The sequence below is a fragment of the Arvicanthis niloticus genome, chromosome 2, assembly GCF_011762505.2.
Source record: "Arvicanthis niloticus isolate mArvNil1 chromosome 2, mArvNil1.pat.X, whole genome shotgun sequence".
NCBI classification, from domain to species: domain Eukaryota; kingdom Metazoa; phylum Chordata; class Mammalia; order Rodentia; family Muridae; genus Arvicanthis; species Arvicanthis niloticus.
Window position 1 is genome coordinate 143,619,649 of NC_047659.1, and position 22,106 is coordinate 143,641,754.

Below are 22,106 nucleotides of genomic sequence, written 5' to 3' on the forward strand. Positions count from 1 at the left end.
ACGGCTCTCACCTTCATCTACATCTCATAGTTCCTTATTCAGTGAAATCATCTACTGTGCTCTGTGATACCCTCTGTGGAGGACATCACATTGCTAAACATGGGTTTGCTTGTGTGCCAGAATAAGAGGTTCCTTCCATACAAGGGCCAGAGGCTATGCCTTCTCAGTGGGCCTTCATGTGACAGTATTGATGGCATCTCTGTGCTTCCAGACTCTAGAGAATGCCTCTTCCCGTTCCCCGAGAGCCTCTTTAACTTGCAGCCTACTGTTAGGGCCCCAGATCTCAGAGCATTGCAAGATGAAGGATTACAGGCCCAGGGGCATTGAAGGGTCTCCATATGGGAACCTAGGCCCCTGCTGTCTGGCTCTTCATCCTTTGTGCTTCATCCTCACATGTCTCCATGAGGATTTGGTTCTAGGGTTTCCCTTCATGTGGCAGGGAGCTTCAGTAATGTGCTGATGAGCTGTCTGGGAGCTGATGGTCATGTCTGTCTATGGGCGAGAGGTTGCCACTGGTCACAGCGGAAAGAAATGGGAGCGCCTAGGTCTCCAGCTCTCTTGTCAACAGCTCTGGAATGGTGAATCCAGCTGCATTGGGAGCTTATACCAGCCAAGTTGTAGGCCTAGGCTCTGTACCCTACAAAGGGGGACAAAGACAGTCCTTTCTCTTGATAGTAGGAAAGACAGGTTGGCTGGTTTCTTGTCCGTCTTTGTCTGAGCTATACTCGGAGTGGAATCACTGACCTGTTAACTTCTACTTGGAGGATTTTGACTTTAAAGCTTAGACACATAAGCGCTGGCCTATAGACCCAAATGCTTAGTATGAGATCGCAGTGGCTTCTGGGTACAGCCTTACTTGGTAGCTTCCAAAGCAGATGTTGACATTGATTGCTAACACACACACACACACACACACACACATGTGACAGCGACACACACAGAGTGAAGGAGAGATCCATGGTGACTAGTGCCTGTGCTATAAGAGGAAAATGAGGCTCCTCTCATGAGTCTTGGGAGGAGGCTCCCTTTGGAGACCAGGGCCTTTTTATGGAAAGGCGGGTGTGGTTTTCTGGCTGGGTATTGGGTCCTGGAAGGAGAATGGCCAAGATGGAGATACAGCAGAGGTGGGTAGACTGTAGGAGCTTCCTGTGAGGTTGTCTAAAGAGTCCATTGTCACCCAGCATGCTTGCTGGATGTAGGGAGGTTGTCCTGCTGTCCTATCCAATGTCATCACAAACCTGGTGCTTCTTATTCCTGGTACAGTTCTCCCAGGCAGCCTTGGGGCTTGTCACACGAGCTTATCCCCTGTAGATCTCCACTCTTCTTTTCTTACATGGACAGCCATTACCGGATCCAGAGACCTCACTAAACCTAGGGTCCTCTCACCTTAAGAATCACACATTGATGCATACTATGGACTCGTTACCAACATCATTTTCACAGGTCCTGAAGGCTGGGAGGCTGCTCTTCAGCCTTTGTAAGTCATCCTCATCCGATCCCACATGAACAATTGTACATGCCTTTCTGAATGAACAGAGGGCATGGTGCTTGCGGACATCCTGACCTCCTCAATAGCAAACAGGTTTGGCAGAGATTGCAGTTAACCTAAGCCATTAAACAGAATTACAAGGATTGGAGATTGTTCGTTGGGTAAAATGCTGGAGAAGGGCCTAGGCCTGAGTTCACCAGTCCCTGATATCTGAATGAAAATCCAGGTGTGTAATCTTGTGATTGTGTCACTGAGGAGTTGGGGACAGGAGACTCTTTAGGCTTCCCTGAGAAGCCAATGTGACCAAATCAATGAAGAACAGGTTCAATGAGGGACCCTGTCTTTTTCACACACACACACACACACACACACACACACACACACACAGAGAGAGAGAGAGAGAGAGAGAGAGAGAGAGACAGAGACAGAGACAGAGACAGAGACAGAGAGAGACAGAGAGAGACAGAGACAGAGACAGAGACAGAGAGAGAAACAGAGAAACAGAGAAACAGAGAAACAGAAACAGAGAAACAGAGAAACAGAGAAACAGAGAAACAGAGAAACAGAGAAACAGAGAAACAGAGAAACAGAGAAACAGAGAAAAACAGAGTGAGTTAGTTCCCATCCACACTTACCCTAAGCAGCAGGCTTTGGGATTCTCAGACTGCATGGGACCCTTAGGTGTCCCTTTAAGAAGAAGGCTGGGGGACTGGTTCAGGAAGCCATAGGTAAGGCTTTCTGGGCAATACAGAGATTCAGCTTCACATTTCCCTAGAGTGTGCCTACCCTTACCATATGGCCCCAGCCATAGAAAGGAATGTAAGCCAAAGAAAAGAATACCTATTCACCATGGTCCTTCCCAGGTACACCTGGGAAGTCCTGGCCCTGCTCATGGATACTGGCTTGATGATAGAAATACAGGGGTCTTAGGGACAGAATGACCTTAGAGAGCCACTGACTCTGTCTCATCAATTTGAAAGCTTCTCTCAGGCTGGAAGGAGGCCCTGTATTCACCTGGCAGGATGTCTGAGAGGCCCCAGACATCCTCTCCATATCCCTCCCCTTGGAGATAATCTACTCTGTACAGTCCGAATTCAACAGTAGCCTTCCATGGCTTTGTCACACCCCCAAGAGCCAAGATGCAGGTTAACAAGTAAGACCAGGTCTCAACAGAAACAGAATCCAAAAATGGATGACACTTAGTTAATTTCCCTCTGGTCACCCAGCTCCTGGCTAGCACCTCACGTAGGTAATAGTACCCTGAACAGTCTGAAGCACTCTCAGGTGTCTAATCTCTCTTGTCTGATATTTGAGCAACGAGCTGAGCCAGAGGACAGGGTTCCTCATGTTCATTGTCAAAGGCTTCCTGTCCCTGCCATTAGTCAGAGCTGAGAGCACGGCCATTGCAGGGCAGGTGTGAGCCTTCAGGGAGAGGTCTACATAGTGGCCTAGGAAGAATTAATCACTGTGTGTCTTTATTGAAGTGTCAGAGGGGACCTCAGAAATAGTGGTAGGGCAAGGCAGTAAGCTGGGGTTGACAGAGTCTGATGGACACCTGAGTTGAGGGGTGGGAAAGCATGTCAAAATAAATACTGTGTGGAAACCAAAGGGTCAAAGGGTTTCATTACCTTGCTCACCAGTAGGTGAAGGGTGTCAAAGACAAACTGCTCTAACTTCAAAGGAAGCCAGGCTAGACTGTGGTGGTCTGCCATTAATAAATGACTGTGTCGGGTGTCCTCTGCTAGAGTTGGTGCTAGAGAGAGACATCTGAGCTGACTCCCAGTGGTCAGGATGGCTTGATAGTATGTCTGTTACTATGTGTGCCAATGTGCTGTGTGAATACTTGCCCACTGTGAGTCCTGTGACTTGTGTGGACTTTGTGACTGGGAATACCTGCAATCATGTATACCTGTGACTGTGTGTGCCTGGGACTGTACCTGTGTGACTGTACCTGTGACTGTGTGTGCCTGGGACTGTACCTGTGTGACTGTACCTGTGACTGTGTGTGCCTGGGACTGTACCTGTGTGACTGTACCTGTGACTGTGTGTGCCTGGGACTGTACCTGTGTGACTGTACCTGTGACTATGTGTACCTCTGACTGTACCTGTGACTCTGTGTGCCTGTGACTCTGTGTACCTCTGACTGTAGTTGTGACTGTGTGTGTTTGTGACTGTGTGTACCTGTGACTATGCTCACCTTTGTGTATAAATGTGACTATGTGTACCTGTGACTGTGTTCACCTTTGATTGTGTGTACCTGTGACTTTGTGTACCTGTGGCTCTGTTTACCTGTGACTGTGAATACATGTGAGTGGGGATACCTGTGACTGTGTGTGTCTGTGACTCTGTGTACCTCTGACTGCACCTGTGACTGTGTGTGTTTGTGACTGTGTGTACCTCTGACTGTACTTGTGACTGTGTGTGTTTGTGACTGTGTGTACCTGTGACTATGCTCACCTTTGTGTATACCTGTGACTATGTGTATCTGTGACTGTGTTCACCTTTGATTGTGTGTACCTGTGACTTTGTGTACCTGTGGCTCTGTTTACCTGTGACTGTGTATACATGTGAGTGGGGATACCTGTGACTGTGTGTGTGTACTTGTGACATTGTGTATCTGTGGGTGTGTGGCTGTTTGGAGGTGAGGGAGGAGAAGCTGTATCCTAGGACAGAGCAATATGTCTCGATTTGGTTAAGGTGATATAAGAGGCTGTAATTGGTGAAATTTGACGGAACCAAAAGATGAAATTGAGAATACCCATTACTTTGGGATGAGGGATTTGCCAATTCCAAAGTAAGAAAGCTGTGGACTCTGGCTCCAGAGGCTCCTATGGAGTTGGCATTTCTAAATGCTAGTCAAGGACATACTTTTCCAAGAACAAGTTAGATCTGATATTTTGTTGTTGGTGGTGGTTTCTTTCCCCCCCTTGGAGACTCTTGCTGTCAATAACTTGGAATGACACAAAGTGAGAGGATGTTTTTTTTTAAAAAGAAAATATTTTAAAAGATGTTTGTTTTCTCTCTAAACCATTCCAACAGCTCAGAGCTAATCATTCAGATTAACAGATGGTGCAGTGATGAGCTGTCTGTAAGCAGAAGGCAAGCGGAGTTATAAAGGATAAAGACCCAAGTCACAAGACTCTCCACTGACTGCAGACTGAGGTATTCCTGAGAATAGAGAGAACAGAGTCTTTTCTTTTTCCCTTAAACCTTACCCAATAGTATCTCAGCCAATAGTATTTCAGCAAAGCAAGGAGGGATCTAGAACTTTCTATGTAGATACTAAGACTTTCTGGACCTCCCAATATAGAATATAAACTCTGTGTGTGTGTGTCTGTGTGTCTGTACTTGTCTGTGTCTGTGTATGTCATAGGAAGCAGTTATGCAGATTTAATCTTGCAAACTTAAACTACCTCGTTGAAAGGACTTATTTTTAAATAGCAAATTACTGAATATACCAAGAAAGCAGATGTCTACCTTATAATCCAGATGGTTGGGGTGCCACCAGATGGTTGGGATGCCCCAAACATGAGAGTTGCTGCCTAGCTGGGGACAGGGGATCCCCCAAGTCCTTCTAATAAGCTGAGTGATAGCTCCATCCCCCTCCTTCCTTCACTTCTACACTGACCTCTTATTTATCCTCCCACACTCCTATCTCTGACTGCTTTCCCCTTCTTCTTCATCCTGGACTCAAACATGGCCTTCAGAATAAGTTTCACTGTAGACTTCCCTTCTCTGCTGCTGTACCTTCTGCTGTTTCAGTTACCCACCACCTAGACTGGTGGAAAAATTAAATGGAAACTTCTAGAAACAAAGTTTGTAAGTTCTCAGCCATTTTTATAACATTGTGTCGCTATAAATATTCAATTTTATTTCTAGTTAATCTAGTTAATCTCTTTGTGGACCTAGTTTATAAATGAAATGTGATGTTCAGGTAAACACTGAGTCGAGTCGACTTGGGGCTTGGTGCTGTCTGAGGTCCCGGTTACCTGTGGTGGGTTTTGACACATATTCCCTGTGAGGAAGGGGACAACTGTGAATTGATTGTTAAGTGAAAATTACAGCCAGGATGTTCAAGGTCGTGGAGTTGATGGAAGTGACCATGGGACGCCCACTTCATTCACACTCATGGGGGGAGTCAGGGCAGGTGAAAAACGAACCGGAGAAATCCAACAAGGATTACGGTGGGGAGAGAGACTCAGGGGTCTCAGGCTCAAGAGAAACCCCTTGAAGAAATTGATGGAATCTTGTAATGTGTTTATGAAGGGAAAGAAGAAAAAGCATCTTTCTAGGGAGACTTGGTGGAGAAGTCAATTGAAAGTGAGGGTAGGTCCTTGAGTACCCAGTAGTTATGTGTTAAACACACTCCATATTCATCAATACCTAATTGGCTTTTATTGATATTCACAGTTAATGCAGAGCTTGCATCATAACCTCTAATAACAAGTTCACTCTTATCTCTGTACCCTCATTATCTTAGCCTTTCAAGACAAACTCTGAAAGTTACTCTCTGTTTCCAGTGAGATCTTGGCCCCCATTGTTCATTAGTGATTCTCAGGTACCTTCTCAGGAGCCATGATATCAGAGTTGGCCGTACCAGCAGCCTCTGCTTTCAGGTGCCCAATGCTGTGATAAGTCCTTGTGTCTACTGAGCAAACACTCAAACAAGGCCTCTTTGCTTTCTGCTGAACTTCATCTGACAGTTCATTCAGAAGTTAGTTTCCAGGCCTTCAAGACTGAACCAGAAGGACTGGGGTGTAGCCCAATGGTAGAGCCATCGCTTAGCACATGTGAGACCCTAGATTGGATCCCCAGCACAACAATAATATATTGGACAGACAGACAGACAGATGATAGATAGATAGATAGATAGATAGATAGATAGATAGATAGATAGATGAAGTCAAACCAGGTAGTTGCATATGCCAGGAATCCCAGTGATCAGGAGGTGGAGGTAGTAGAATCAAGGCTTAGGATCAGGGTTCAAGATTTCCTTGGATGCAGTTTGAGTCCAGCCTGAGATACAGCAGATCCTGCCTCCAGTGAACAAACAAGTAATATGTAAGTAAGATTGAATAAGGTCAAGCACAGGCTTGGAATTTGTTGTGCTTTCAAGTTGTGTCAACCACGGAAGAACACAGACAGCAGGTGTCTAGTTTGGACAGCAGTGGAAGACCAGCAAAATTCAATTTCACAGACCCATAATCACCAATCTTAGGGTACATCAGCTGTTACCTCGTTTTTACAGATGAAAGCTCTGAGGAGATGAAGGCAGCTAGTGCAAGCCTACAAATGCCGCTTTCCTCCACTCCAGTCCTTTCCCACACTGTAGTGGGGACCAGGGTCTTGAAGGGTGGGCTTATCTTTTCCAGAGTCAGCCCAAAAAAAGGCAAAAAAGAAAATTACCCATGATGAAAAGTATAGTTGAAGATTCTGAAAAAAATCTATTTTTGGGTAGGATTTGTATATACAAATCAAAGCAGAAATGTCCTCAGACAGTGTGTTGGCGGACAAGCTGAAAGAGAGAGGGGAAAGGCCATCTGGCCGTCCACCCACCTAGGCCAACCTGAAGGTAAGCAGTAAATCCACCCACAGAATACAGGGTGTCAAGAGGTCTCAGGTGTTCCTGCTTCTCTGCAAGGCGTGGGCTTCCTGGTTTAGCACTAAGCCTTGGAAGGCCTGTGACATGGTAATGGATTGGTTTGTTGTGATGGAGATTAGGAGAGTGATAGAGTTGCAATCTTCCCAGGTCAGGGGAGGGTGAGGCGTAGGTGTCATGATGTAGGTGTCATGACGTCATTTACATGCATATGAGATGGGGCCCAGACTTTGCCCTGAACACCTGAGCCTTCTCTCACCAGCTTGGGGACAGGGGGACAGTTTTTCACCAAGTGTCAGCTTGAGCCAGCTGGAGCCACCTAGCTCATGATTGACCTTTCAAGGCCCTGGGGGAAGTTCACCAACAAACCCTGTTCTGAATGTGATTTTTCCACTGTGTTTCCAAAGTCAGGGTCTTACCTGCGAAGAGAAGCATTTCAAGTACAACTGGTGCACACACACACACACACACACACACACACACACACACACAGGTTTCATATTCCTATTAGGAAAGACAACTGAAGGGGATGGCGAGATGATCGGCATTTAAGACATGGACGACTCTTACAGAGCACTTGAGTTGGATTCCCAGCATGCACCTGGGGCAGCTCACTGTTGTCTGTCAGAAAAAGGCAACTGAAGCTCCATAAGTCTGTGCCAACCAAGGGCTGGCCCCACCTGAGCAAGACTGCTGAGGCAGAGTGTTGTGTGACATGGCACATGTATGCTTTGACATGCTGCACCCTCTCTTTCAGAACATAATGGGGTGGGGCGGGTAGAGATGGGTGTCACATCCCTGGGATGTGTTTATGTTTCCAGTGGGACATTCTCTTCTCAGGGAACTGGAAGCGAAGCCACTCCCAGTCTCATTATCATCTGCCTAATATCACAGTTATTGACCCAGGGCTGCAGAAAGAATCTGGTAATTAGCTTGGCCCTGTCGTTGTGTTTCTGCGTGCATCTCTCGAACAGATGACATATCCGCTTTGGTTATTATTATCGAGATTCCTTGCGATAAAAAAGGCCTTTTCCATTAAGTGAGCTCTGTCCTGCTTACTCAGAGCTGGGGCTGGGGTACATTAGAACATTCTGTGGCAGAAAGAGTACTCTTATGCATTTCCTTAGAAATGAGTTTTGCGGAAGCAAAGGGAGAACATTGATGTAATGGGGGTTAATTGTTTGGGTTTTCTCTGGGTGGATTGGAAGGCCTGCCGCTCCTCTCAGTACACAGACTAAAATTGGAACACTGAAGAGGACCCAAGTGTGGCCCTGTGCCTGATGACACATCCAAAGTCACTGATTGACTGAAGGAGATGTTTTGTAGAATGGTAAGAAGTACATTAGGTTTATGGTGAGCAGTTTCCGGCAGGCAGCATGGCTTGCAGCAGTAAACAGGCAGATGTTCTCCCCGCGCCTCTGAAGGGGAGGCTTTAGAAACCTCTCTCAAAACTAAGCTTCTGAAGGAGCCTCTCCAGTCTAGGAGGAGCAGCCGCGTCTGTACTTCTGAACAAACTCAGGAGAATGACTTTGTCCTCCCTGTGTGGATAGGGAAACGGAAGCTGAGAGAGAGATGTGGGCATAGCAATCTGCATGAAGTCTCTCACTTGAGGAACCGGGCAGCTGGCATACTCGTGGGCTTCCATCAGTTCAGACTCTTCTTGTGTGCCCAAGGGTAGAGGCATAGACCAACAGCCCCAGCCCTGGGGAAGCTGTGGTAGGAGGGTCATTGTGAGTTTGAGACGAACCTGGTCTATGGAGTAAGACATTGTCTCAAAAAGTAACAAAACAAAACACAAAACCCAACAAACTAAAGCCAAAACCAAAGAACAAAACAAAAAGAAAGGGGGGAAAACTAACAGACAGAAAAAAAAAAAACCTAAAAACAAATAGGGTTGCATCCCCTGTGACCCCTAAGTAATTTTCGGCTTGTTCTCTTTCAAGAGCATTTGAAAACAAACAAACAAACAAACAAACAAACAATAACAAAAAACAAAATCAACCTCCTTAAATACCCTTAAATATGTTTATTTTAAACAGAAACTGCTCAGCCAGGCGGTGGTGGCGCATGCCTTTAATCCCAGCACTTGGGAGGCAGAGGCAGGTGGATTTCTGAGTTCGAGGCCAGCCTGGTCTACAGAGTGAGCTCCAGGACAGCCAGGGCTACACAGAGAAACCCTGTCCCAAAAAACCAAAAAAAAAAAACCCAATAAACAGAAACTGCTCACCACTTCATCAAGAGGAAGACTGATCTGGTGTGCCTTAAGGCACTATCAGCCACACTACAAACAAGGGTTTTGTTTGTTTGTTTGTTTTATTTTTTAGGTGAATACATTGTATCCAGAGTCCCCTAAAAGACCCATGATCTTACACTGTGCCTCTGATGAAATTTGTTAGTGTGGGGAGCACGGGAGGCTGGTGGATTAGAGGCTTTTGTCTGATCTTAATGTTGAGAGAAAATGGGTGTGTGCAGCAGGAGAGGAGGAGGCTGCAGAGAAGGGTCTGAAAACATTCCTGTTGGCAGAAGAATACTGCCCCCACCTCCACTCTCAGGAATACATGAGCTGGAAACTGTGCCCTCAAGCTCAGACTGGGTCCTAGTCTTTTCAACAGCGCCTGCCACCAAGCCTCAGATGTGTCTCCATTATTGAAACTTCTCTGCCTCTGCTGCTGCCCGTGTATCCCTGGCCTAGTTGTGTTCTGGACACAAGAATCTGGAAGTGACACTGTCTGCTCCGCGTACCCCAATTCCTGCCAGTAATGCTGGCAGTACCTAAGAGATCACCCCAGATGGAGCTGAGGGGGCTAGAGTTGAGACTCTGTCTTATAATAATAATAATAATAATAATAATAATAATAATAATAATAATAATGGGAATTAATAATTTCTCTTGAGTGACGTCTACATGGGTAGGTGCTCCCTCCAGGATATTGTCATATCATGTATGAGGCTAAGGCTTGGGCAGCCCACCAGCCCATTCAACATGTCCTCTGGTGAAATTGGAGTTTGGACACATCACACAGGCCCTGTACTCCCGAGGGATCATAGGGTGCTGGTATGGATGCCAGAAGTTGATGTTGGGTCTCTTTCCTAATTGTTTGCCACCTTGCTTTTAAGACGAGCGAGGTTAATCCCTGAACCTGGGGCTTGATGAGCTTGCTTGGCTGCCTAGCATGATCTGCATCTGCCTTCCCAGAGCTGGAACTCTAGTCCTTCTGGTTGTGTGGTAACCACTGGGCTATCTCCTAGGATTCCTCTTAGGCACGTTCAGCACAGCCTTCTAAGTTGCTTGCTAATTAGTCTCTGCCAGTAACATATGAGGAGATCCCTCATCCCCTTCATATGTCTCATCCAGCTGGGTCCTCTGCCCCCAAGATGTGGTACATGCCTCCTCTGAACCTGAAAACCCTGTCTCTCTCCTAGCTGCTCCCTTGCTTCTCCCAGTCTCCTCCCCATGTCCCAGAGTCTGTGGGAACCTGAGAGTGCTGCTGAGAATCATTTTCTGTTTAGAGCTCAGAGAAGTTTCTCCCGAGCAAACCTGAAGTCTACCGGGCACAATTTGATGTTCCTTCCAAATATTAATTGATTTGTTCTCCGGCAGAGGCATGATGTCTCAGCCTTGCTCAGGGACAGGCTTGTCACTGCTAAGGACACAGCCACGTAGGACTTCCTCTGTGCCTGGCCAATTCATTAGACCCGGTTAGCAATTTGCAAAAGAGATTAATTGATTTGCAGGCTGCTGAGCCCTGAGTGTTAGTCAGCTCCCTCCTGGCAGCAAGCTCAGAGAAGCTCTGCCCACCCCTGGGAACCCAAGAGAGCCAACAGCAATATGGAAGGCTCTGGGCAAAGACTGGGGTGGGGCTACCTTCATTTTTCACCATAAAGAGGAGCTTAGACATGGCAGTCTCCGTCTTTTCTGGATCAGGGTGGTATGTCGGGCCACAGTAGGGACTTCTGGGATGAAACGAGAAGAGTGGCCACAGAGAAAGCAGATTTCTTAAAAGTGTGTGTGTGTATACACTCTACTTTGTTTGTTTGTTTGCTTTGTTTTTTTCAGAGATGGGGCCTCACTATGTAGCTTTGGCTGTCCTGTAACTCATAATGTAGACCAAGCTAGACTTGAATTCATGGAGATTCATTTACCTGGCTCTGCCTTGATGATGCTAGATTTAAACTTGTATAACACCGTGGCCACTGTACTCTTACTTCTTTCCTTCCTTCCTTCCTTCCTTCCTTCCTTCCTTCCTTCCTTCCTTCCTTTTTAATGTGTGTGTGTGTGTTTGTGTGTGTGTAGGAGGGGATCAGAGGGCTCTCAGATTCCTTGGAGCTGGAGTTATAGGCAGTTGAAAGCTGCCTGATTTGGGAACTGAATTCCAGTCCTCTATAAGAGCAGTATATGTCCCTAACCACTGAGCAGTCTCTCCAGTGTCCCTAACCACTGAACAGTCTCTCCAGTGTCCCTAACCACTGAGCAGTCTCTACAGCCTTCTCCATTATATTTTTTTGAGTCAGGATCACTGGGCTGACTAACAAGAAATTTCCTTCAAATTCTCCTCTCTACCTTAACACTAGCATTTTTTATGGACTTCATGTTTGAGGAGGAGCCCATTATGAACTGAGACATCTTTGAAGCCCCTTAAAGCTTCTATTGTCCCCAACAGACACCACACTGTCTTATTATGAACACTCTGTACTATAGACCTATATTAGGAAGATTCTGTTGTGAGAGAAGTAGACATTTGTCTACACACACACACACACACACCCATGCACACGCACATGTGTGCACGCACACATGAATTCACATGCACATACACAAACGCATGCACGCGTGCTTGCTCAAGAACAAATGAGAAGGGGATGGTGAGAAAAGGAAGGAAGCAAAGAGCCCTTATGTAGAAAAAAAATGTCTCCTACTGATGTCTGCTAGACTCAGTTACTTTGTCTCTAAGCAACAAGGAGCCTCTACATCCTTCACATGCTTCTGTGACCCCGATACTTGTCCCAGCCCAAGTCCCTAAACTAAATCTCTCAGGCCTAGTCTAGGTCACTGCCTGTCTTTAATTCAGCTACAGAGATATTGTATGGCTGGCCAGGCCAGACTGAGTCATCCTTGTGGAGCTGTTGACAGTAAAGGAGATGTCTGCCTTGTGGGCGTGGGCGGGGGCGGGGGGGGGGTCAGACAAGTGACAAGAGATGCTTCTGCCTATCCGTACAAACTTGGGGATGGTGTCTCACCCCTAGGTCAAAGCAATACATCATGTTCTTATGAGCAGGTGTGTGCCTTGACACCCCATGAGAAGGGAAAAGGGATAGGGGAGGGGGACAGGGGGAGGCAGAAGATGTCGTGGGCTTTCTTCAAGGTGCTCGGGGACTAGAGCACTTTTGCGAAAGAGATGATGAGTCCTGAGGTTTGTGTGCAATTACTGGGCCCTGCTGTGTGCCAGGCAGTGTGTGGGAGCAGAAGACAGGCAAATGAGAACACGACATGGCCCTTGTCCTTTGGGAGAGCTGGGTCTGGCAGGGGGGAGCCGGCAGAGACTGGTAAACAGGTCATTAGACATGCAGATCGACAAGCTCTCTGATGTGATTAAGCTTCTGAATGAGGGGTCCTGACAAGGCCGGCTGGAGGAGGAGGAGGAAGAGGAGGAAGAGGAGGAGGAGGGAGAGCTGAGGCACAAACAGGAACTGGAGGGCTGCAGCCGCCCGCACCTGTCCCCATGGCCTCTCCATCCAGCCCCCTCTGCAGATGGAGGGTGGGAGGGGGCAGGTAGATAACTGGTGGATATCTCTAGCCCTTCCGATTCCCTCCTTGAATCATAAAAGATTTAATAAAAACAAAACAACAACAACAACAGAACCAACTATCTGTGCTGTAACACTCAGGGAAGATGCATAGCACTTAACTACTATTTACTTGTTTATCTAAAATCCGAACTGTTTCCTTGGCAACCATTAGTAGAGTCTTGTTTACTGGAGTAATTTGTATGCTGGCTTTCTTCCCTCTGTCTCTGTGTCTCCACTTATCTCTTTGTCTCTGTAACCCAGGCAGGCCTTGAACTCCTTATGTAGGCCAGGATGGCTTTGAACTTCTGATCTTCCTGTCTCCACATGCAGAGTGTATCATCGTGCCTTGTTTGTGCTCTGCTGGGGATTGAACCCAGGGCTTTGTGTATGCCAGGCAAGTGCTCTTATACTGAGTCTTATACACAGCCCTCAGAAGTTTGAACTCCCCCACCCTGACCCCCAGAAATCAAAAAGGCAAAAATGCCATTGGTACTAATGAGCAGATCAGTCGGGGAGGTGGGAGTAAGGTGAGGGGGTCTGAACAAAAAATGGTTGAGATGAGGCTACTTGAAAAAGTGATCGTGTGTTCATGGAGAGACTGGGGACTGGATTTGGGGATGAGTCTCCTTCTGAAAGTCTTTCTGCAAACCACTCTTCCCAGGGGTACTACAAATGAAGCCTGAATTTTGTTCTAGAAATTTCTCTTGTGAAATGTTGGAACAGGCATCCTAATGAGAGTAGAAAATGGGGTCGGATGAGAGGTGAGCCTTCAACAGCACTCTCACCCCATTGGCCCCTTCCTCTCATCCACTCCACCAACAAGCCCCCCCCCCACCCCCCAATTCCCAACTGGCCCTTTTGGTTAGAACCTTTAGAATTAATTCTAACTAAAGTGTTAGCAGAAATCTGAGACAGAAAATGTCCGAAACAGTGAGTCCTGGAGGAGACAGGTGAGCCACGCCAACCTTAGGTGACAGAATCACAAGGAAAAGGGACTTTGTTGTTCAGTCCTTTAAGCCCCCTAATGATGTCATGGGGAGTTTTTGATTCTGATGCTAATGGATCTTTACCACCTGCCTAACCTTCTCCTAATCCCTTTGCATCCAGAGGGGTTAGGTGTTCACATCTGGCTGGGAGCTGAGAGCCAGGTTGTTTTGATGGAAGTTGTTTTTGCTGGAGCATCTGCTGGCTTGCTTTGCCTTGTACTCAGCTCACCTGAGAAGCTGACGCTGCTGTCCTCTGTCTCCCAGCTTCCTGTGAAGCGGGGGTGTTATAGAAACCGGTAATTTCATTTGTGGACTTAGAATTCATTTGTTTTCAAGTCGAGGGACATCTGTTTCTTTTTGCTCCAGGCCTTCATCTGTAAAATGGAGTATGTCTAGTGTCTAATCTGGCTCCTGTCTAGAAGTCCTGACTCATTCTAAGGGGCAGGTTGGGGGGAGCAAGTTGTTGAGAGGCCCACCTCACAGGGTCCTCTAGATCCAACAGGGAGCTAGGTCCTGGCAGGAAGCTACTACAAAATTACAGCACTCAGTAGCACGTGACCAGGGTGGTAGACAGTAGGGGGCGCTACCGTTTTCACCCCACATCTAGAGAAGATGTCTTTAGGCCATAGGAGTGAGCCAGAAGCTGTGGAGTCTCTGGAGTCTCCTTCTGCTACCAGGGAGTGCGTTCTAGTGCGATACAGGGAAGGCTAGGGTATTTATGCTTCATGAACACCTCTGATGGATGGTCCAGACAGAGCTCCCTGGTGCTCTGCTTAAGGTCCCTAACCTCCAGAGGAGGCTCCCCGCTCCTGTCAGCCTTCACCTCAATCTTGGATGCTGCCAGGGAGTTCGGAGTATCAGCTCCAACAACAAGCAGCTTCCTGCTTCCGCATTTGAGGGTTTCCGCCAAATGTTTTCCCTCACCTGATTTTCGATATGGCCTTCGGGGTCAGAGGTGGCTGCCAAGGGTACCCACTCCCCATCCTCACTGGCAGGGAATCGTGCCCAAGTTCATACATGGATGAAAAGATGAAAAGATAGGTTCCTAGATACCCCCTTTCTACTAAAACTCTTAAAATGTTGGCTGTTTTTTTTTTTTTTTAACTTTCAGATTTTTTTTTGACCCAGCCTCAAAGGCATTAGGGTTTGATGGCTATGCGGCACCTGACATGCAGGAGACGGACAAAAGCCACCTCTAAGCACGAACATTTGAAATTATTAAGTGCTCATTAAAGCACCCCCGGGTGCACAGTGCTCTTAGGGATGTTTGCTTCTCAATTTTCTATAATTTCCTTATTTTTCTCTTCTAGCTAAAGGCAGATGAAAAACGAACTCGGCGCATTTGAGTCTCTGAATCATAGTTAATGTGCGCCGCCCCCTCCCTTAACTGCGCTGTTTCCCTCTGCCTCCTCCGGTCTCCTTTCCTATCAATCGGATAAAGTTGTTTCTTTTAACCCCTACTCTAAATGCCACTAGGGAAATGCATCCTAAGACCCCGACCAGCTCTCTCTACATCCCCACTCGCTTTAGGCAGGGGTCTACGGGCTAGGAGCTGTAGAAAAATCGAGAAGACTGCAGCACTGCAGCCACGTTGCCGGCAGGGACTCGGGGGCAGCTCTCCGGCAGGTGGCTGCAGGCTGGGGTGCAGAGCACACCCTGGGCAGCTACCCACGACCCCCAGCCCCATCGACGGGCGTCTGGGGGGGCCGGGGAGCTGAGGCTGTTCGTGGACTGTTCTGGAAAAACACCAAGCTCCAATCCCCCCTCCCATCCTGTCTCCTGTGACTCTGGTCTTACATGAGCAGAGAGGGAACAACAGCTAAAAGCTGTTTTTTTTTCTTTTCCTTTCTTTTTATTTTTTTTGACAACAACCTCACATAACCTCAAAAAGTTACCCATGAATTTACCAAAAACTTTTTATGAAACTACTTTAACCTCTGGTGGGGGTTAAAAACAAGCTCTGTGGATTTATTACCCGGAAAAAAAAAAAAAAAAAAGCGAAGCATGACTCTGTATTTGCTGGAAAATCGTCTACCAAGCTTCAACGGTGCCCCCTACCGCCGCCTGCGAGGAATAGCGGGCGCCGACTGCAGCAGAAGCTGTAGGCTGCTGGCTGCTGGCTGCTTGCTGCCCAGGACCTGTCAGGACCTGATCCCTGGCGGGTGACTGGACCACCTCCACTGCATCCCGGGTCTGCTCCAAACCCGGACACGTTGCTAGGACTTAGTTTATATTCTTTGAAGTTCAAATGGCTAAACCAGGAGCAGGCTAATCGCCAGCTGGGCTTGTACTGCCAGCCTGGGCTGGATCCCTGCAGAACAGGCGAAGCTTACAGTCTGAGCACGCAGGCGACCCTTGCTTGTTTGTTCCTTTTAGCTGCTTTCACGTAAATGCCACCTAAATGTACTGAAGGAAGAGTGATGACCCCCCAGAGGAAGGGAGGACAGGAAAGAGTACAGGGAGGGGGCCTCGTAGGAGGCTGAGTGAGACCCAGAGAAGCTGAGCATTGCAGACAGCAGGGTGAGAGAGATGGGCAAAGAGAAGACCAGTGGACTCGGAAAGACAGGGGGATGGGGTGAGGGTCCCTGTGAGGAGGAATGTGGATGTGGTCAGCACCCCCCCCCCAACTTCAAAACACCCCAGTTATCCATCAGAACTATCATGTTTTTTACAAAGCACACGGGAGGGGAAAAAAGCCGTTTGAGAAAAACAAATGTAAAGCAGAGACAGAGGAGCCGGCTCTGCAGCTTGCCCGGCAGAGGCAGTAGCATGTGGCAAGACACTCAGATTCTCATTCTCGGGACCCTCACACCTGGAGTCCTGTTGCTAAGGACTGAGATTTGCTTCTTGCCTGCAAAAGGCAATAACAGTACTGAAAGAAAGAAAACACAACAACAACAACAAAACAAAGCACAAAACAATCATCCTGCTAATCTTAGCTCCTATAGAGGGAGAAAGTCAGCTCTGATCTCTATGGAAAAATCTAGAATTTGATACTAAATAGATCTTACAGTGTTTACATGATGGTAATTCAAACATACTCTCTCTGTCTGTCTACACACACACACACACACACACACACACAGAGAGAGAGAGAGAGAGAGAGAGAGAGAGAGAGAGAGAGAGAGAGAGAGAGAGAGACTACTGTCAGAGATCTTTTTCGTTGAGGTGCGTGGGGGGGAGAGCTCACTGCCATATCTCCGTGTTATCTAACACCCACACATCCAGCATCTGGCTCAGGAAACCCAAATACCAAACCTAGTTTGTCTGTAGCTCTTTTGGGGTTCACAGGTTGAATTTAAGGGGAGACTTCCTTTTCCTTCTCCCCTCTGGCCCGGGAGACTATAGGAAGACAGCTGCTTCTCTACACCCCCAACTCCCTAGAAGTCCCCTGGAGAATGTTGTGGCACTTGGGGGAGGGAGCTTTCTTTTCTTATCACAGGAAGGTCTGTACCCCTCCCCTCCAGGTGGGTATGTGTCCTTCCTTCCCAGCTTCTCACCAAACCAGTTCCATTTCAAGTTTGGCATTGGGTCCAAAGCTACATTTGTGATTTGGGGGCATCTTTCCGAGATGGACTTTTTGGGTATCCTGTATCTCCCAAACCCCAGCTGCCCTGACCCAACCTAGGCACCCTGCGTCCCTTAGGATGGTAGAACCTGGTGTTCTGATGCCTCTAGTGGTGGACTCCAGTATAGCACCCTGTTGCTTTAGCAGGGCAGACAGGCATTCCTGCTTTGTCCACTAGCTATTTCCTCGGGACCTGTGGGGTGGGTTCTAATCCTTCCTTTCCTATTTTCTCTCAGGCATAAAATCTGGTTACATAGCCCAGGCTGGCTTAAATTTAGGGAACTCCTCCTGCAACATAGTTGCCACCCCCACCAGGCTTTATACATTGTTTCTCAAAGGACAACCTAACATCTCATTGTGTCTTCCTTGTATCCTAAAACGTTGACCATTGCAATGGAGACCATAGAGAATCAAAGACATGTCTGCATCTACCTTTGCTCAAGTGAGTTAAATAGAGTACGGTTCTGACTTTCACAAACTCACACATTCATAGCTCAAATGAAATTGGTGATATATGTTTTCATCTGAAAGCAATTGTTTTCATTTCACTGTTGCTCCCGGGTTCTGCATAGTTTTTGTGTCTGTGACTTCTGCCTTCCCATTTTTCTCTGTAGCCTTAGCATAAGACGCTGCGGTGTTCCTAAGTAGCGGAGGAAGCTCTTCATTTGCTGTTATTAATTTCTATCTGTTGTGTTCTGTTGTACTTAATTTTAATTAATTGAAGTGACATTCATTATAAATGCAATGCATAATTAAAAAAACTAAAAAAAAAAAAAATGAGAAATCTTCTTATTCCATTCTAAGTAACTGCATTTTGAAGGTCAGAATGAGCCCTATCTGACGTGTTCCGGAAACTTCTCTGAAGGGCAAGTTTGGCTTCCCGTTTTGTTTGGTTTTGTGTTGACTTTTCCTGTCAATCAATGCCTTTTCCGAAGCTGGGTTGGCAAGACTGGAGTTGGTTTCAACAGCTTGAGTTCCCAGAAGCTTGAGAGCACACACACATTCTTCTTTGCTCCTCATCCCTTCTCTCCATAAATTTGAGGATCTGCCTTGCAGTCGTCTGAGGAGTTAGATAAGGAAGGAATTGATGGCCGTGCACACAGCAGGATGGGAAAAGCCAGAGGAATCGATGCAGGCTGCAAACAGCTATGTCTAGAAAAGACTAGCTCATTCTATCAATCTGTGATTTGTTTCTCAAATGTAGACCCATTAGATGCTTCCTGGGGGACCAAGCCTTGCATTTTAAGACTATCATTAGGTAATGTTAGATAAATCTTCCATCCCATCGTCAACGTAAGCAGGAAGGCGCTAGGGGTCAACTGACATTCAGAATCTACACCCACCTTATCCTCTGGGGTCTAAGGAAACTTCAGTGTCCCTGTGGATTAGGAGAAGGTTTGAATATCCACCACTACTCCTGGTACCAAAAGACTAAGATCCAACTCAAAAAGACTTAGGGACAAAAGCAAATCTGCTTGTTTGGAGGGTGTTCAGCTGGATTGGGGACTTAAACAATGCCCCTACATGTTATTCCTGGGATGCCAGAGCTGTCTCTGATGGCTTCCAGTGGCTTCTAGTGGCTCTGTGTAAATCCTCCCCATTTGGTACTTATACTAGGGAGATTATTAGTTCAAGTCCCAGCATGTATAATTTAGGGAGATCTGGCTGTGGGAGGTGGTAGTGGGCTACCCTGTGCTGAGGAAGGGTGTCTGTCTGCTAAAGGAGAGATGGGTGAAGAAGGGCTACTAAACACAGGGCAGCAGATGTTGGGGAGACTTCCACCTCCAAAGAGGTGGAGGAGAGTGAGAATTTTCACAGCCAATGGGTTTGACTCTGCACACTATGGGTCACATGCCAAGGGTCTTAGTAGATGCTGGGAGTGTTGTGCACTGACCCTCTTCCAGATGGTTCTTATTCCCATATCCTGTCCACAGCTCTCATCTCTCTGGAGGGTTGCCAACAGAAGCTATCGCTCTCTAGTTTCTTCTTGACCTGTACTTCTCCCAGGATTTCTTTAGGAACTCATCTCCAGGAGAACCCAAGACATCAATTATCTGGAAGTTTCAAGATGGAGTCATGGATCATATAAGCCCTATACCTTTTTTTTTTTTTTTTTTTTTTTTTTTTTAAATTTCTCAACCCAAAGAAGGCAAAGAGTCTGGGGGCAACCTAAAACAGCATAAAGAGATGTAGATGCAACAGGCCAACCTCCACTTTTGACCTTTAATTGATTTCTCTTGTGGTTCAGGCCCCTTTAAGTAATTGTTACATAAAGCATTGGTTGAGCCATGTGTTGTGCTCACATTCACGAGGCAGCTGAGCTGAACTTGCAGTGTGCGTCTTTAATAACGTCTTTGTCATTCCCAGAGCTGCTGGCTTGAGTCACCTAATGTGGCTTTCAGAGAACAGCTCTCTGCTTTCATTCCAGCTCTTTGAGATTTAGTACCTTTAGAACCAGAGGACAATGTCATCATAGAGACTTACCCGAAAAGCCCATTTTCAGTCAGCATTAGGACAGTCACTTTCATTTTTCCAGTAGATGCCTGTTCGCAATTTTCACAAAATATGTTCCATTTTGCTTTTCTAAGGCAGTCTTTAAGAGATTTGTTTACAGCAACACGTAAGGCTTATAATTGTATCCCAAATGTCTGGGACTAATGACTGTATTTGTGTTAAAATCACCCCCCATTACCTTTTGCAAAACTAATTTTGTCAGATAATGTCTCTGAATAAACCAAACCAGCATCCATTGGCGTCATATCAGGCTAATGTGTTTTTCCTAGTAGCATTTTGTAATTCAACGTGAAGGCCTCATGTTCCTCCACTCAGGATGGAGCTGTGTCCTGATATGCCAATGGCTAAGTCAGGGGCATCTGGCACCCAAAGTGCACTGAATTCCTAACTTACCTACCACAAATCCCGACCTGGAACACTGTGGGGTATCAGTTGTCCTTCGTGGTGGAGTGGGCTGAAAATGGTTGTAGTCCATTGGCAAGAGACTGTAGGGCTCCACACAGTTAATGCCAAAATGGAAGACTCTAACTTGCTACTGAATGTGTGTTGCCCTCCCACCAGTATGAACCATTTGATGACTGATGAGCCAGCTCCCTATTAAATGGAAGACTGTGGAGTTGATCACATCCTCCTTTCTGAGGGTAGCTTTTTTGAGGAAAACTTTTGTTTTGTAGAGAGACCTTAGTCTTGACGATATGAGAGGCTCTGTGGAACTGATCTGGGGCCAGTGCTGTGTCTGGAGAGTCAGATGGGATTTTACTGGCTATGAGGCAAGAAGGTTCATTTTATTCTTAATATAAACAGAAATATAAAATTTATATATAAAATATAAATATAAAATTTAGTCTACCACCTAAACAGTTCCCTGTACATAGCTGTCTAGGGTCAATCTTACTACTATGTGTTATTTAAAATAGTCGTCCATTTTAGTCTTCATTAGAGTGTGTATGTCCACAGGGCAGGTGTACATATGCACTCGTAGGCACTGTGGCAGTGTGCACAGGGCCTGTATGGGTCTGCACCAGCTGGGACCCTAGAGATGAAAGGAGAGGTGGGCACAAGATCCCATCCTCAACCCAGAAGCTACTTCCAATTGATAATCACTCGCAAACGAAAAATTAGCTTTCTGTAAGGAAGTCTCACTGGGGACACAAACAACTCTTAAGGGTTGGTTCCATGTCAGATGATGGCCAATACAAAATAAAGCCAACGTCATCTTTAGAGTTCTTTGTTAAGTCAGGATATTTTTAAAGACCTTACAGATCCTTCCTGTGTATGGTGTGGCTTCTGGTTTTGCGTTTATGGGATTCCTGTGTACGGGAACCTATGTGCCTTTGTGTCTATAGACGCTTCTTATACTTTCCCTTTGAATCTTTTTCTTGTTTGGTTGTTTTGTCTCTTCTGATTTGATCATTTTTGTTTTATATTACTCTATTTTAGGATCTCTTATATACCTGTTTGTTTTCTAAACAGACACAGAAAGGAAACGAATCTGGAAGAGAGGAAAAGTGGGGAGGGAAAATATAATCAAAACATAACATATGAAAAAAAAATCTAGTTTCAATAAAAGAAAAAAGTGTGTGTGTGTGTGTGTGTGTGTGTGTGTGTGTGTGTGTGTCTGGCCAGAGGTTGATGTCAGGTGTCTTCCTCATAGTCTCTACCTTAATTTTTAGAACAAAGTCGATTACCTGACCTTGCTGGTAGAGTTAGGCTGACTGATCAGTAAGCCTTGGGGCATGTCTTTGCCCCTCACCTCCACCCCCTAGTGCTTGCTCATGGGTTCTGAAGATTAATTCTTATGCTAATACACTAAGAACTTTACCAACAGCGGTGCCAGCCTTGTTAAGAGTATCTTTATTTTAACAGTTCAGTGCTCTGTGCTGATCACTCTTGATGTCCCCCGTGTCTATGGTCTTGGATGCCTTAATAAAGGTCAAATGCCAGGTCCTATTAGCTAATGTACATGGAGCAGTTACAATAGACTGATCACAGCCACGATCCCTAGCAACATCACCTTTAAACTTTTTGTTTTCCAATTTTGTTTTTATTTTTATGGGTATGTGTGTGGGGTTATGTGCACAAGAGCGTAGTTACCCACAAAGGCCAGAGGAGGGCATCAGATCTGCTAGAGCTGGAATTATAGGTGGTTGGGAGCCTGGATGT

At 46.4% G+C, this 22,106-nt stretch overlaps 1 protein-coding gene across 1 annotated transcript in view; it reads left to right on the forward strand.

Annotated features, from left to right (window-relative positions):
* Znf831 (zinc finger protein 831) overlaps window positions 1–22,106 on the forward strand; it is a 106,616-nt gene that overhangs the window by 56,883 nt on the left and 27,627 nt on the right. The gene's annotated exons all lie outside the window — the stretch shown is intronic.